The 17,580-nt window shown below is 45.0% G+C and overlaps 1 protein-coding gene across 1 annotated transcript in view; it reads left to right on the top strand.

Annotated features, from left to right (window-relative positions):
* Window positions 1-17,580, top strand: part of adprh (ADP-ribosylarginine hydrolase) — a 504,999-nt gene that overhangs the window by 300,521 nt on the left and 186,898 nt on the right. The gene's annotated exons all lie outside the window — the stretch shown is intronic.

Here is a 17,580-nt window from a genome sequence, read left to right as displayed (position 1 = left end):
ATCTCTCTCTAAAACCTTTTTATTTTGTTGTATCTCTGTATTACGATCGTTATATTGCCTGTTTGTTTATGCATTTTTACTCCTGCGTGATTTAAAATAATTGTGTAATCGCTAGCTTGTTTAAATAAACTTTGTTAAATCATTTGAATTAAGTTTGCCTGTTTTGTTTCAAATTCTGAGTCCCTGATGAGTGCAGATTTTACCTTATAAGCTCTACGATTGGTTATTCTTAAAAGAAACCTAAAATTGTCTAAAACACGGAGATAATTATCTTCTTTGTGGCCACAAGAAAGTGTTATCTATCAGTGTTAAAGACGCCCGATTTCTGTTCATAAAGTATACATTCTGTCCGCTGGACGGCCAGTCTGCATGGTAAATGAACAAACTCAACTTCTACCTCAAATTCCCCCAAATTGAGTAAATGCTACCCGTCTCTATCAGTGATTATTACAAGTAATTGTGTAATCGCTGATACAAGCCGAGATTTTGACCTATTCCCTAATTTGAATAAATTAATTTATGGAAGCAACAGATGCATATTCACATTGATGAATATTACCGCTAATTTGAGCTAATTAATTCCCCAACACAAAGTCATTGTGGTTACAATTTACACTGGAGTAAAATGGCCCACACCTCTTTAGGCCAGCGTAAAGCTCCAGCAACGCGTTCAAATGCACCAAAATAGGCTTCCACTTCAGCCTCACGAAAAATAGGCACCAGGGAAACATATTTACTCACATCATACCCACTGGCAGACTGTGAAGACACACTAGCAGAAGTATCGGGACGAGCAGCGTAAATTTTTGTCTGCAATTCCAGTGGTCTCATTTTAAGCGTTGTATCTGCTTCTATTTTCTTTAGTTCCAGCTCCCGGCGGAGTTGAAAATCTCTCTCCCTCTCTTCCTTCTCTATCTGAAGCCGCAACAAACAAACTTTTAACCGGCCATCCTGCTTAGAGCCAGCAGATGACTCAACTTAGAATGGCACAAATTGGGGCATTGTTACGGGCTTCCCTATCTGTACCCCCCATTGACCAGCAGGAGTCCCATTACCAAGTCGGTCCCCCCCCACACTCTGCTCTGGGTCAGGATTGCTCATAATTACCGGTAATGTGATAACCCCTTTACTGATAAGTCAATTTAAAACTACCGCTTTAAGTTCAGCTTTCCCTAGGGAAGTGGACACAGAGATGTCATAATGGTCTGCAATGTCATGGAGTTCAGTTTTCTTGCATTTATCTAACTGGTTCAAATCTGGACTGAACACAAAAGCATTTAAGTCAAAACCTGCCATGACAAAAAACCTAAAATAAGCTAACCCAATGATTGATATTAACCCCTCTAACAGGCAAACCGCCTCCCTCCACAGAACAAACCCCCTCAGCACCTGCCTCACCAAACTTACCTATCTATCTTCAGAAGCGTGCCGGGCTCGAGGCGACTTACAGGCAGTACATCAGCGGTCGAAACCCTGAAACGCCAGCCCCCTTTGGAGAAACATAGTCTCCGCCCAGGGTTTACTTCCAAAAACAAAAAAGGCAAAATAATAAACTAGTGCCCGATGGAAAGGCTGTTTCAGCCCAGCTGGACACTACCCTGTGCTAAGCTGAGGAAGCAGTTCAAGTGGAAATTCACTCGGGGTAACATCAATGATTACGTTACCATAAACACACAAAAATAAAAATTAAATTAAAAGTCACAAATATAATATGAAACTTAATCACCATACATACAACCTGAAACATGAATCAAGCATCCTGGTTTTCCAGAAATATCCCGGTCGAGCCTCCACTTTGTTAAGTCCCCGGCTTGTCTAGGGGTGTGGGACTTACAAACAGATATATACCCAGGCTGGAAAAACCAAGGATGACTCAAAACATGTGTCAAGTTCATGTATTTATTTATTTCACTACAAAAATACTCAATAAAGAAGTGCAACAATATACAGTCTCCACGGCTCCCACCACGTTACTGAAAACGCACGCGGAGATTGCCCACCGCTCACCACGCCGACTTCCAACTGATCGGGAACCTCGGTCCGACAGCTGTCTCCACAGTCACTTGACAGATGGCGCGGGGAGAAGCTAAGATCAGCACCCAGCAGATCGCGCTACAATCCACACAGTAATCCACACAGTAATCCACACAGTAGTTCACACAGTCTGACACGAGCCACCCAGAAAAAGTGAGAGACTCGAGAGCACTTAACTGGCTCAACTTATACACCCCACTAATTGCCACTGATCCGCTTCAGCTGCGGGATTCTCACCGCGTCAGACTCGAGACACGGGACACCTGCAGGAGAGAAACAGAAAACACCCACAGCAACACACACAAAACACAGACCTCACGGGTCGTAACACAAGTGTCTTCTATAATCTCTGCAGCAGCAGTAGATCTGCCACACTTATTCCATAGTGCATAACACTTAGCGAATGCTGATCGGGAAAGCTTATTTGAACAGGCTTTTGCTGCGTCCACTGTGGAAACCAAGTTTAATAAGTGGCAGGCATATCGATGATGTTTCGGAAGTTGGAATTGTAAGCCATCATCTTCATCAAAACAGCTGTGACCTCTACAAAGTCCACCTCAACACCATCCACATCCACGTCCTCATCATCACCACACATCTCGTCATTGATCTCATCATCTTCAGCCTCACCTGAAGCAGAGTTATTGTTCTCATCTTGCTGTCCATATATCCGAAATGCCTTTAAAAAATTTGACCCATTGTCCGTAGTAGTTCGAACAACCTTGTTCTGTATGCCGAATTCAGAATGAATGTAATTTAGTGTGCAAGCCAAAACATAAAGTGTGTGAACCTATGAGCTGCCTGCATGCTAGTGCTACTGAGCACCTCTCCAGACTGTTAGGATCACACTAAAGGGTTGTAGACTCTGGGTCACAAAATTCAACACTGCATGATCAACATTCTTCTGTGTGACTAGCTTGGTTTCTCTCAATTTCAACTGTCTGGAGGTTGAAGGAGCCTCCTCGCCCCCCATTTTTCTTTTCCTTGGCGCTGTTAGGGCAATATATCTCTGCATGTGGCTACCATGTTTTCTCTGCAAAAAGGAAACATTCAAAACATTAAGTTATACCAGAGTTCAGTCTCCTCTCTTTGATTAAATAAAATAAGAATTTCATGTGCTTTTAGCATGTCATAGATTTATGCTACAGTGTAGATTATTTTCAGATTAGGCTTAGTTAGATCACAGTCTTTTGAAGCTGAACTTTTGAAAATAACAATCTCTGTTAATAAGGAGCACTCCACTCCACCAGTCAACTGTTTTGGCATCATACATGCACCAATGCAACATTTTCGTATAATGTAATCATGATGTTCCCAACTTGTAATAATTACTTTAATTAGCTCATTGTTTCCTTTAAATTAAAATATGATATAAGCTAATAACAGCATGATTTTTATTATCTTAGAACTGTACATTTCTGACATAGATAACTTTGACACAGTCACCTCTGATAACAGATCACTCTTAATTGTAATGTAGACACATTCTTTCTGTAAAGCTTTTTTGAATGTATTGTGAAAAATGCTAATACAAATAAATGGAATTGAATACACTGCATGTAAAACTATTCAAAATAGAATTTATATTCCAACATAACATGTTAACATCGATTGATTGCTATTTCACAATATCAGAGCACTCAGATTGAAAAGTTTCAAAAACAAATACTATGAAATACGGTGAAACAGCTAACTTAGCTGACGACGTGTACAATGTTCATGGTGATGTGACGTCACATAGTCTATATTTTAACATGAAACAGTTTTCTGCAAGCTACTGTTAGATGTCTCGTTAAAAGAATTAGTGAATGAAAATGGCTTACCTCTACGTGTTTCCTTAGATTGGAAGGAGAATTCTTGTATGAAGAAATTGTACAGGGCCGAGGCAGGCAGAGAAGGCACTTAAAAATTAAAGATTCGTTCTTCTTTTCAATTACTTCAAAAAAATTGCATACATAAGCCCATGGGTGTTGTGGCAAGTTAGAGTCAGCAGTTTCTTCCATCATTTATCAAGCCACTGGCGCTCAATGTTATGCCTTTGCATTGATGTGATGTCACGTCACTCACGTTGAACCGTATATACTCGCGCTAAGTTGATACTGCCAAGGCGCCAACAGTGGCAAATAAAACAAGTTCAAAACAAAGCACGCACTGTACTGTGATTGGTGGATCGTTTGACCAGTTAAGTTTTTATCCACTCATAAATAAAAAGGAACGACTGATTTTGAAAATGTAGTAAAAAGTAAGATATTTGACCTTGAAATGTAGTGGAGTTAAAGTAAAAGTCTCCCCAAATTGAAATACTTCAGTAAAGTACAGATACGCAAAAAAGCTACTTAAGTACAGTAACGAATTACATTTACTTCGTTACTGTCCACCACTGCAAAAAAGGTCACATCAGAATAACCCAAATATTCCCTTGAAGCCACAACAGCTTTCTCAGCAGCTGCTACTGCCCTCAAACAACAAGGCAGGCCTGCTACTACAGGGTCTAATTTACCAGAGAAAAAGGGTACAGGTCTCAATCTGTCCCCATGATTCTGCAACAACACAGAGGTCATAAAGCCATTTTTCTCATTCACCATCTGTACAAAGGGTTTTTCTGGGACTGGAAGGCCCAAGGTTGGAGCCATACTCTACTGGGCTTTTACAGCATTGAAAGCTTGCTCAGCCTCATCAGTCCAAATTAATCTGTCTGAGGATTTTAAACCTTTCCCCACAATCAATGCTCTCAGGGGATGCTCTACAATAGCATCATTTGGAATAAAAGTTCGACAATAGGAGCACATCCCCAAAAAGGAGAGCATTTGTTTTTTAGTAATTAGTTTTGGAACCCCTCTAATAGCTTGAACTCTTTTGTCAGATAGGGACTTACTGTGTGGCATTATGACATGACCTAAAAAGGTCACTTTTTGTTTCACAAATTGCATTTTTAACATACTGACTCTCTCGCCAGATGCTTCAAGCCAGTCACACTGTCAGTCACACATGTTTGTTCATCACATGCACAAATTAAAAGATCATCAACATCAGAGTCAGTGCCTCATTGTAAATTGTTGGTGATTCACAATAACCTTGACACAATCTTGTAAATGTATATGCTTCGCCATTGAAATTGAATGCAAACCACAACTGGCTATCTTTATCTACTGGCACACTGAAAAATGCATTAGCCAAATCCACTACAGAAAACCATGATGCATTCTGTGGAATTTGGGACATAATGGTATAAGGGTTCGGCACATTTGGAGCCCTGGCTCTGACTGCAGCATTAACAACTTGTAAATCTTGTACAAATCGCCAGTCAGTAGGCTGACCTTTATCTCTGATTTCCTTACAGGAAAAAATGGGAGTACTTAGTGGAGAGTCGCTGCATGGCACAATAATCCCCTTTTTTAGTAGTGATTGGAACATTTTCAATGAGTATTGTTGTTGACACGGTCTGTAATCAGACTTTGGAACAATTGTCACTGGTTCACAAGCCGCAATTAACCCCACATCATATTTATGTTTAGCCCACAATTTTAAAGGGACCACATTTAAGGCCGGATGAATGTTATCTGCCTTAATGTCTGTGCTGCAGCAGCTCTCGTCATCATTGTCCTCAATGGGGACTATTGATCTTACACCTCTACTTTATTGTTTTCATTACAACAAGTAGAATATGCATTCAAAGTTTTGTTAAATTTTATGCCCTGATCTGATTCTGTCCAATCTTCAGATTCAACACAACTCTTCACAAAAGGTCTTAACTCAAATTACAGCGTTAGCTAAAGATAAATGCGGTACAGCCCCAGCCACTAAATAAAAAGAGCTTTGAACTTCTGTCAAGCTTACAGATAAAGCACACATATTATCATTCCAAAACACACAAGTACACAAGTTCCCTTTTGAGGGAACTCGAACTGCGTCGAATGACACTTTGGGGGAACGCCCCTCAGTGTAGCGCCTCTGAAGCATGAATGAAACTAAGCCAATCTTGATTGGTGTTGCATCATGAAGTAACGTGTGACGGCATATGCGGAAGCTACAAAAGGACGCCGGCACACAACAGAGTTAGCTTACTGTTCTTCAGCAAGCGCTCTGTCGTCTGTGTCTTATTTGGTGATATTTGTCAGTTCACAAAGTACAAAATACAACATAATGGCAAGTGCAAGTTACAGGCGGTGTGTGCATCCCTGCCCTCGTTACATCACGGGTGGGGACACACACCAAATGTGCGTGCATTGTTTGGGAGTGCAGCACACGCGGGCAGCTCTCGAGGGGGCTGCTTGCGGGGATTGTGAATCTTTACCGATCCGTGTGCTGCGCTCCCGCCTGGCTAATGGGGCTCGCAGATGGATCTGACAGAGGATCTCGAGACTGCCGAGGCACGTTCTCGGGATTCCTCTGCCAGTTCTGACGTTCTCCCTCCTCGCGCAGAAGCCCGTACAAGTGGAGAACCCGATGCTCGAGCTGTCTGCTTCCGAGGAAGTGGACGTGCTCAGCATCAAAGGCGGGGATTTTGGGGATAACTCGCCACCCCAATTCCCCGCGTATGAGGAGCTGGTGGAGGTTGTCTTTTATGCAGTGGCCCGTTTAAACATCAGTTGGCCACATGAGAGGCAGGAAGCGCTCACAAAAAGCAAGTTGGACGAGCGCTTTCTGCAGCACAGAGAGCAACCTCACCACTGGGGTTTGCCGTTCTTTCCCGATTTACACAACGAGTTGTGTAAATCGTGGAACAGACCATATTCATCTCGCGTGTCCAATCCCCCTGTATTAAATTATAGTTATATTCTGGGGGCACGAGAGAACGGTTATGGGATGATGCCTCGGGTGGAACAGCCGCTTGCCACCTATTTATCCCCCGAAGCCTGATCATACCTGAAAACCCCGGTGCTGCCCACTAAACCCTGCAGAGATGCATCCAACGCATCCAGATGACCAACATTATTGGACAAACAATCCAGGTGTGTCTGATTATTGTTGTTGTGACTACTGAGGTCAGACACACCTGGATTAATCAGTTTGTCCAATAATGGCAGACAAGAAACAAAGGAGCTGGCTGAAGTTCAGGAAGTAGTGCAGCTGTGCATAAAGCCAATGATACAAACCTTTGTTGACATTGACATGCTGTGAACATTCATTATAGCCTAAATGAAAACACAAAAGGGTATATATGAAGAGCATTTATTTAAAGGCTTATTTGCATATTTTCTGTTCATTTAACATTGCTTGTCTTTGCATTTACATTTTATTTTCATTCCACATATTCTTTTCATTTCATATTGCTTTTCTTTTACAGTTTTTCTTTTCATTTCACGTAACTTTTCTTTACTCTTTTAGTGAGTTATTGTACAAATTTGTTGCAGACTTTGCATTCGCGGTATTTACATGAGGGTTTGGGGTTTTTTTTGGCAGGAGAGCCTTCCGTCTCTGTCGTAGCGTCCATCATCCGTCTCTGTTTTTTTGGGGGGGTTTTTTCCCGCGTTGTCACTCATCATCTGACCTCACACACTAACCTCGCGACAACTGCCACCTACAGTACCTGTAGTAGGCTACTTTAGGTGGCAGTTATCGCGAGGCTAGTGACAGAGCTCAGATTGGGAATGTTTTATGTTTTTTTTACTCCGCCCGGGCCCGGGGTATTATTCTTTTTTAATAACGCAGATTAAAATACGGGAAATTTACGGGAAAATACTAATACGGGAGGACGGCGGGAAAGAAGGGTAAAATACGGGACTTTCCCGGCCAAAACGGGATACTTGACAAGTATGGAGGCTGCCTATGTACGCATTTCCCAAATACTTTAGAAATGAAAAGTACTTCACCTTGTGTGATTTTTTCTTTTATTTGGTCAATTATTTCTTTGGTAAACTATTTTGATAGCTAAATATAGTAAACAAAACACACTCTGCCCCCAACTGATTGATATTAAATACAACTCAATTAAACTTTAAATAAAGTGTTGCTGAATAATTTTTCAATCAAATGTTATTGCTTTACTTCATCAATCAGTTTATAATATCTAAATATTTTATATTGAACTATTCTATTCATAATAAATTAGTTATTTCCTTTTAATTTAGTAGGATATTAGTATTACTAGTTATGTTTAAATGTGTTCCCCTGTACATTTTTGCCATGTCTGCTTATTATACTGCGTTTTTAAGGGGCTTGTTTTGCTCTTTCTGTGAAATCTGGCAACCCGTCACCTGGAGCTTTAATCAAGAGAAGTTCAGAAGTGTCAAGTTCATCAAGTTCAGAAGTGACTAGAAGGAAAGCAGCAGTATGAAAACCGAACAGCAGCTACTGTTAGTGTTGACTAAGTAGTTTAAATTATACACACCTTGTAACTGTGTCATTATTTTACCATAGCCCGGTGAACACTGACACACCGTGCTCCCTCTCAGTGCGTGTGCACGGGCGCATCTCTTGCATCAGTAAAATGCGATTGGTTAATTTGAGTGTCAAGTTGTAATCACGTATCGAATCAAAGGAAGATTTTATCAGCTGGTTCAGTGGCCAATTTTTTGGAGTAAGAAATATATAATTTGTGCTGCATATTTAGTAATTTTGCCTCAGATACAGGATTATACATTCGCTTTAACAAGAAGGTTGTTCATTAGCGCGGCAACCGCTTGCGTGTCATGCTGAATGCGATTTTGGTGTTTAAAAAGTAACTATACATAAGAGACGAAAAGATGCAGATAACTATACTTTATTTAAGGTTATTTCTATTCGTTACGATATTGATATGAACTGTTGTTGTCAAGTAAGCTTCATGCTTTTGCAAACGTGCACTCCTGTAGTCTACGGATGCTGCACTGCTCTAGACTGCTGTGCCTTTTTTCCCGAAAATATCACGTCAACAACAAACCTTTAGAAAACGTAATTCCTTTGTGGATCCTCTTGATCTGCTTTCCCCATGTTTCTTTGACAAATCTCAGTGTCTCAGTCTCACGCACGCTACACGTGAGTTAACCATGGCCACTTATTTACATGTCACGGTATACACAGAATTAAACAAATCTGTTACGGTTGACATTTTCTTCCGTGGTAACGATATATACCGTCATACCGCCCAGCCCTACTCTGTTGTGTGCCGGCGTCCTTTTTTGTAGCTTCCGCATATGCCGTCACACATTACGGTCATGACGCAACACCAATCAAGACTGGCTTAGTTTCATTAATGCTTCAGAGGCGCTACGCTCCCCCAAAGTGTCATTCGAACAATTCCCTTTGTCAGGGAACAAGGGTTACAGTCGTAACCCGAGACGTTATCACTGATCGGTTCTGCCAACCATTTTTCTTCAAAGTTCCCTTTCAAGGGAACTCGCGTTGCGTCGAAATTGACGCTATGGGGAACGCTTTGCGTGATGACGTCTTGAAGCACATGTAAAATCAGTCCAATGGTGTGGCGGAACGTCAGAGGCGGGTGACGTCACGTACCAGGAAGCTATAAAAGCCAGCCCGAAACAGAAAACGAAAGCTTTCTGAGTCTTCAGTTGCGCTCTGTGTGAAATCTGTCCCTGTTATTTGGTGTTGTCTGTCTATATTATATTATTATATTTCTATATTCAGTATGGCGAGTAAGCAGCAGCAGTTTAGAGTGTGTGTTCACCCCTGCCCGCGTTATTTAACGAGTGGGGACACTCACACTCTTTGTGTTGTTTGTTTGGGTGAAGAGCATGCCCAGTCAGCACTCGAGGGTGCTGGCTGTGAGCATTGCGATGCGCTTCCTATGCGTACGCTCAGATCCCGCCTGGCTTTATTTAACCAGGATCGCGTTCCCTAGGGCTCTGGTCCCGCCGCTGCCGAGGCACGGCGTCGATCACAGACCTGGGGTTCGCAAATGGATCTATCAGTGGATGTTGAGACGGACTCTGCCTTATCTCAGCCTCTTTCTGATAGATCCAGTGCCTCTCATCAGGGTGTGGAAGCACGCGTTGCGGTTTCTTCCCCCCCGATGGAGGCACCAATACTGCAATTGTCCAGCTCTGAGGAGTTGGACGTTGTTAGTATTGACGCTGAGTCTGAGGATTCGCCACCTCAGTCTCATGCGTTTGAAGAATTGCTCGATGTTGTTACGAGAGCTGTCGAGCGATTATCTGTTGAGTGGCCAGAGGATCGGCAGGGCGCTCGTTCGAAAAGCAAACTCGACGAGCGTTTCCTGCCATCTCGTGCACAGCCTCAGCGCAGAAGCCTTCCGTTTTTCCCCGATCTCCACACCGAGGTGTCGAGATCGTGGGGGAAACCAGTGTCATATAGAGTGTATACTGCACAAACATCACACTATTCTTCCATTCACAATTATAAAGAGCATGGTTATGGGGAGATGCCGAGGGTGGAAGAGACGCTCGCGAGCTATCTCTCTCCAGCAACGGCATTGTAGCGTTTATTGGTAACAATCGTAATTAGGTCATATATGAAATATTAGCTCGAGCAGTAAGGAAATTTGGGGAAATATTAAAATCATAACTCATAGTCATAATTCATAAATTTCACATATGCAATTACATTACCGGCTAATTATAAAAAATATTTCGTTCTATAACTGGTCTCTCATCAGTCATTCGACCAGCGAATGCTTTGATTATACCAGTTAAGAAGGAATATTTATATTATCAAACCTCAGACAAATTCTCTCCTGGCCGTGGATGCAAATTGCTGGGTTTATGAATTAAAATAAAGAGCTAGTAGCCAGATCTTATCGCAATTTCATTGACAATTACATTGGTGGGATTGTAACACAGAGTCAGTCAAAGTATAAAAGATTTATTTAATCAAAAATGACACACAAAGGATTTTATGCATATAGGAAGTAATATAGGCTAATCTACGTACGTAAAATTACACAAGACCCACGAACGTTTAAACAAAACAAACATAAAACATGACTTGATCAGAATGAAAATAGGAAGAAAGTTAGGGAGAAAGTATGGTAATTTACAAACAGAACCTTTTAAGAGACAACTGTGAAAGCCGCTTCGAGAGAGATCATTTTATACGTTACTTGCGATTCTGTTCCTTTGTCTGTGTGAAGCTGGGCTTCGGGACCACGTGCGTATCTTGGCTGGACCGTGTCTCATCGATTTGTAGGCTTGCGTTTGGCGTGAAGTTCTTAAAAACGTACTGATCGTAACATTACCGAGAGGTACGGAAGTCTCTTCCCGGTGCGGGAAGGGCGAGAAAACTTGGTTACAGGACGAGACTGGATTTCTACATCCGCGGTTCGTTTGGATGAAGGCCCTGTCCCCTCTCCCTGCTCGTGGTGCAGGGAGGGGTGAGAGTGCAGAGTTCAGAGTTCGGAGTCACGAGGGTGAGAGCGTGTGAGAGCAGAGAGAGTGAGCGTCTGCTTGTGTTGTGGTTTTAAAGCAGCGCGGGGTAACGCCCTGTTTGATGACGGGACCCAATGGAATCTTTCGGTTCTGAGGCGGGAGCGTTTCATTGTTTGTGAAGGAACGCCTCTTCTGATCGTACACAGAAAAATGCATTAAAACTTTAATACCACATTATGTCTAGAAATATAAACATTTGTGCGGAATATAGTTTATATTTCTGTATAAAGAAGCTCAGTACGATCCGTAGGATATCATACCCGACATTAATATCAGTTAATGAAACAGATACATCTCAAATGTATCAACACACGTGTCCATTACATCTGCAGAGGTGCATAAATATCTCAATTTATCCCATCACAACCCATAGACAAGAAAACTACATAAAAACATTTTGATAATGATTCATGCGTGTGTGTAACTTGGATTTTAGGAGTTTCAGAGTGGTTTGGTGTGTGTGTGATTCAGAGCGAGTTTTCTGTTGAGATCGGAATGTCAGTAATGTCTTTGAAGCTCACACTGTCGAGAGGGGGGAAGCAAGTCGTAAACGGGGGTTCAGTTACAGAGTTTGCCAAGTCTGTGGGACTTAGAAAGTGTTTTCACTTTTAATTAGTATATAAATTAAAAGTAAATTTTTTACCCATCGAGCCATAGTCGTTACAGCATCTTCTCTGAAGGCTCCTGCACTACCATCCAAGCCAGTAAAATTCACATCTTCCCTGGTTCATAAGGCTTATGCCGCCGCCGGCCAAGCTGCAGCGTGTTTACACACAATGTCACTAATGCAAGCGTACCAGGCTGAATTATTGGGTGATTCTGAAGAGGGCGGGGGTATTGGTTCCGAAACTGTGTCTGAATTATGTAGAGCCACAGATTTGTCTCTCAGGGCCAGCAAGGAGACGGCTAAATCCATCGGCCGTTCTATGGCAGCCCTGGTGGCCACTGAGAGGCATGTGTGGCTCAATTTAAGTGATATAAAGGACAAAGAAAAACATGTTCTTTTAGATGCACCGGTTTCCACTGAAGGTTTATTTGGAGATGCAGTTAATAGTGCTGTAGCTAAATCTCAAGAAGCTTCAAAACAGGCAGCTGCACTTCAGAAACTTCTCCCCCGCCGTTCTTTCATTGAGGCTGCTGAGCGGGAGCAGCCTCACTCCTCTAAAAAGAGCGCTGAGCACCGTGCCACTCAGAAACAGAGCGTTTCCTCCCATGCTCCCCCACAAAAATCTCGGGGACACGGAGGGCGCTCTCAAACCCAGCAGTCTTCGAGGGGTAAAACGGATCTGCGGACCGTTATTACCGCCAAGAAGGCTGCTGGGAAAAAGTCCTGATGTCTGAGGGCTCAGGACAAATGAGGGTAGTCCCCCCCGAAGCAGAGCGGCCAACACCTCTTTTTGCGGTGCCCGTCTCTCTTCGGTGCCCTCAGGGGACCGATCTGCTAACCCTGCCGCCTCCGGTGTTTCAGGGCGCAGCGGTCTCCGGCGAGCACATATCTCAAGGACCACCCAGAAACGTAGTGGCCTCGGGATGCCCGCCCCCTCTGAGGAGGGTGTTAGAGCAGTCTGTTCAGTCGTTCCCTGCCGGTGCGCTGTTACAGGGCGACGAACCGACTACTCAACAGCAGGAGAAAAATACGGTGCCCGTCTCTCGTCGGTGCCCTCAGGGGACCGGTCTGCCAACCCTGCCGCCTCCGGTGTTTCAGGGCGCAGCGGTCTCCGGCGAGCACATATCTCAAGGACCACCCGGAAACGTAGTGGCCTTGGGATGCCCGCCCCCTCTGAGGAGGGTGTTAGAGCAGTCTGTTCAGTCGTTCCCTGCCGGTGCGCCGTTACAGGGCGACGAACCGACTACTCAACAGCAACACAATCCAGAAACCAGTCTCGAGAGGCTGGTACCTCTAGTAGAATCTTTGACAGCGTGGAAGCTACTGTCAAATGTTTCTCGTTGGGTCCTGCAGACCGTGGAAAAAGGGTATCAGATACAATTCTAGAAACGCCCACCTCGGTTTATGGGGGTCCTGCCCACAGTGGTGGGCCCCGAGCAGGTTCTGGTTATGGAACAGGAAGTAAACACTCTGTTAGAGAAAGGGGCCATAGAATATGTACCTCCCTCCAACAGGGAAACCGGGTTTTACAGCCGGTACTTCATAGTTCCAAAGAAGGACGGGGGATTGCGTCCCATTTTAGATCTTCGAGTTCTGAATGAGTCAGTCATGCAGCTCAAGTTCAAAATGCTAACATTGAGACAATCGTGCCACAGATCAGGTCCGAGGACTGGTTTGTCACGATAGACCTCAAGGACGCATATTTCCATCCGTCCGTGTCATTGGAAGTTCCTGAGGTTTGCTTTCGGGGGCAAAGCATACCAATATCGAGTTCTTCCATTCGGCCTGGCTTTATCACCCCGCACTTTCACCAAATGCGTGGATGCAGCTCTGGCGCCTCTGCGCCTCCAGGGTATTCGCATCACGAACTACATCGACGATTGGTTGATTTTAGCTCAGTCGCATCAGTTGGCGATTCGGCATCGAGATGTCGTCCTCGCCCATATGAAAGAGCTGGGGTTACGGCTGAACGCCAAGAAGAGTGTGCTTTCTCCACTTCAGAGGACCACTTTTTTAGGCGTGGTTTGGGATTCAGGGTCGATGCAGGCGCGCCTGTCACCGCCACGGATAGATTCCATCCTTGCAGCTGTGAAAAGTGTAAAGCTAGGCCAGCTACTCACTGTCAAACAGTTCCAGAGACTGTTGGGTCTCATGGCAGCAGCTTCCAACGTGATACCTTTTGGACTACTGCACATGAGGCCCCTGCAGTGGTGGCTCAGGACCAGAGGGTTTTCCCCGAGGGGCAACCCATTTCGCACAATCAAGGTCACGCGGCGATGCCTACGTGCCTTGGTTATGTGGAAGAAACCTTGGTTCCTGTCCCAGGGCCCAGTGCTGGGAGCTCCTTGTCGTCGCAAACTGCTAACGACGGATGCTTCCCTCACGGGTTGGGGAGCGATCCTAGAGGGTCGCTCATCTCAAGGTCTGTGGGAAGACCATCATCGTTCCTGGCACATCTATCGCCTAGAGATGTTAGCTGTCTTCCGGGCTCTGAGGAGCTTTATCACAGGTCTCAGGGGACACCATGTGTTAGTGCATACGGACAACACGTCGGTAGTCGCCTATATCAACCACCAAGGGGGTTTGCGCTCGCGCCCATTATCCAATCTGGCACGCCATATCCTCTTGTGGTCCCAGGGGAAGTTGCTGTCACTCAGAGCAGCCTACATCCCCGGGGTCCAGAATATAGGAGCAGACACTCTGTCAAGACAGGGGCCGAGGCCCGGGGAATGGAGGCTCCACCCCCGAGGTGGTGGAGCTGATATGGACGGAGTTTGGTCAAGTATAAGTGGATCTGTTTGCGTCTCGAGAGACGTCTCACTGTCCACTTTGGTTCTCCCTCACGCATCCAGCTCCTCTGGGACTGGATGCTATGGTACAGACGTGGCCGAGGCTACGTCTGTACGCCTTTCCCCCAGTTGCTCTGCTCCCGGGAGTTCTGGAGAGAGTTCGCAGGGACCGGGTTTGCCTGCTTCTTATAGCCCCGCGCTGGCCGGGCAGAGTATGGTTTCCCGATCTTGTGTCCCTCCTCGACGGGCATCCTCTGGAGCTACCCGTCAGGAGGGACCTTCTGTCCCAAGCAGGGGGCTCGATTTTTCACCCCCGACCGGAACTGTGGAACCTGTGGGCTTGGCCTCTGAGGGGGCCCAGCTCATAGAGTCAGGTCTCTCAACTGAGGTTGTTGAGACCATTCTACAGTCCAGAGCTCCCTCCACGAGGAAACTTTATGCCCTGAACTGGAGAGTATTCACCTCTTTGTGTAGTGACCGTCGGTTGGATCCAGTCAACTGCCCAATTGGTACAGTTCTGGAGTTCCTGCAGGACCGGTTCACTGCAGGTCTGACCCCGTCCACTTTAAAGGTTTATGTGGCGGCCGTAGGTGCTTACCACAGTCCTTTGGGTGGAATGTCTGTGGGGAAAGACCCTTTGGTATCTCGTTTCCCTCGTGGCACTTGGAGGCCTTCTGTCCTCCTCCCTTTCGAAATCGGACCAGGAGGCGAATAATTTGCTTTGCCCTGTTCGGGCGTTAGACGCGTATGTCCACAGAGCTGCCCTGTGGCGTAAAAGTGATCAATTGTTTGTATGCTTTGGGTCCCCTAACAAGGGAGGTCCAGTGTCTAAGCAAAGGATGAGCAAGTGGGTGGTTGAGACTATCTCACTTGCTTATGAGGCGGCTGGGCAGCCTTCTCCTTGGGCTGTCCGGTCGCACTCTACTAGGAGTATGGCGGCCTCTAAGGCCCTTATATCAGGAGTATCTTTGCAGGACGTTTGTGATGCGGCAGGCTGGTCCTCACCGCACACCTTCGTCAGGTGCTACTCTTTAGACCTAGACTCTACTCCAGGGTCTCAGGTTTTGTCTTCCTAGTGCTGCTCACTTGATTTCACACAGGACAGACATTTGTAGCTATGGTGGCGTTGGTATAGACGTCCATAGCGTCAATTTCGACGCAACGCGAGTTCCCTATAAAGGGAACGCCTCGGTTACGACTGTAACCTCGGTTCCCTGAAGAGGGAACGAGCGTTGCGTCGCCTTGCCATATCTCCTTCATGCCTGTCAGCACGACTTCAGACTCTACGAAGCTTTCGTTTTCTGTTTCGGGCTGGCTTTTATAGCTTCCTGGTACGTGACGTCACCCGCCTCTGACGTTCCGCCACACCATTGGACTGATTTTACATGTGCTTCAAGACGTCATCACGCAAAGCGTTCCCCATAGCGTCAATTTCGACGCAACGCTCGTTCCCTCTTCAGGGAACCGAGGTTACAGTCGTAACCGAGGCGTTTTCATCTCTCTCAACCACGACATGTGATGTGCAGTGTATGTCAGTCAGAGTCATAATATATACATTTTGTAATTCAACCCTGTCCTTTGCCCTTTTACACATTAATGAAGCCCATTTTGGAGTTTCAAACAAACAACTTTTTTCGTTTTCAACTATTTAAATTCCCTCAGAATTGGCTATCAATGTCAGGCCCAAACTACACATTAAAGCTCATCCTATCAATGGAATAGGACATTTTGGAGACATAATACGTACGCCCTGACTTTGTCTCACAAATTAGAGGTTTAGTGAACCTATCAGTAATTTGATGACCTGATGCAGAAAAGGACAGGTGAATATCATCAGACAGTCTCGGTGAACACTGCGAATCACATGGTCATATAGCACTTCTGCTTGCACCGCTATCTACGGTAAACAATACCAATGTTCCCTCCACTATAAGGGGATATATGGGTATTTTAAGAAAGCTATCATCTTTACACTATTGCCATATGGCATCAGACAAAAAAGAAACACTGCAAATCAAAGCATTTCCTTCATTGCAGAGAGCCAAAGAATCAGTTTATGTGTGCGTGTGTGAGATTAAGGAGTGTTTACTTCCCTTATCTGTAGCTGCTGGCTGCCCATCCAGACCCCCTCCTTCCTGCTCTCCTTCTCCTCTCTCTCAGTCGGCCTTTTTGCTGTTAGGACAGTTGGTCGCCCAATGTCCTTCTTCTTTACACAGTTTACATGTTTTACAGTCTCTCATATCATGATCCTCAGATTTGCAGATGTAGCAGCCTTTACGGTTTACCCATTCTCTTATTTTCCCTCTTCCTCTTTCGTCAGCCCTCATTCGCTCCATGATTCCAGTCCAGATGCTTCCGCTTGCTGTCCGCTGTTGGCACTCTGCCACTCACTTTATGCCCGTCGCTCGCTCCCAGACTCACAGATAACAGTCGCCTCAGTTCCTGTATGGTGGGACTAAATTCTTGACAGAAAATAGTTAGTGCCTCAGCAAATTCTCACCTGAGTCACTTGGTTTAGGCAGATGGGCCATGGCTCGGTTTATTTATTTTTCAGTCCACGGTCTGTAGACCAGCATTGAACCTTCCGGTCCAACTTCAATCATTGGGAGTTGAAACTTTTTTTCTTCATCCTCTTCTCTCATTTGGGACCTCAATCCAATTCTCATTGTCTCTTCAGTTTTCGGTCGAGTCTACTTATCTGAGCGTTCAGTTGGAGTTGACCTTGTGAGAGTTCTCTCAGTCTCCCCTGCTGCTCCCTCATCTTTCGGTTCCGGTGATGGGGCTCTTGGGGAAACATCACTTTGTCACCTCCTTGGGCTTGCGCTTG

Source organism: Leuciscus leuciscus (assembly GCF_965113295.1).
Source record: "Leuciscus leuciscus genome assembly, chromosome: 21".
Classification (NCBI taxonomy): domain Eukaryota; kingdom Metazoa; phylum Chordata; class Actinopteri; order Cypriniformes; family Leuciscidae; genus Leuciscus; species Leuciscus leuciscus.
This window is presented reverse-complemented; position numbering and strand designations above follow the sequence as displayed.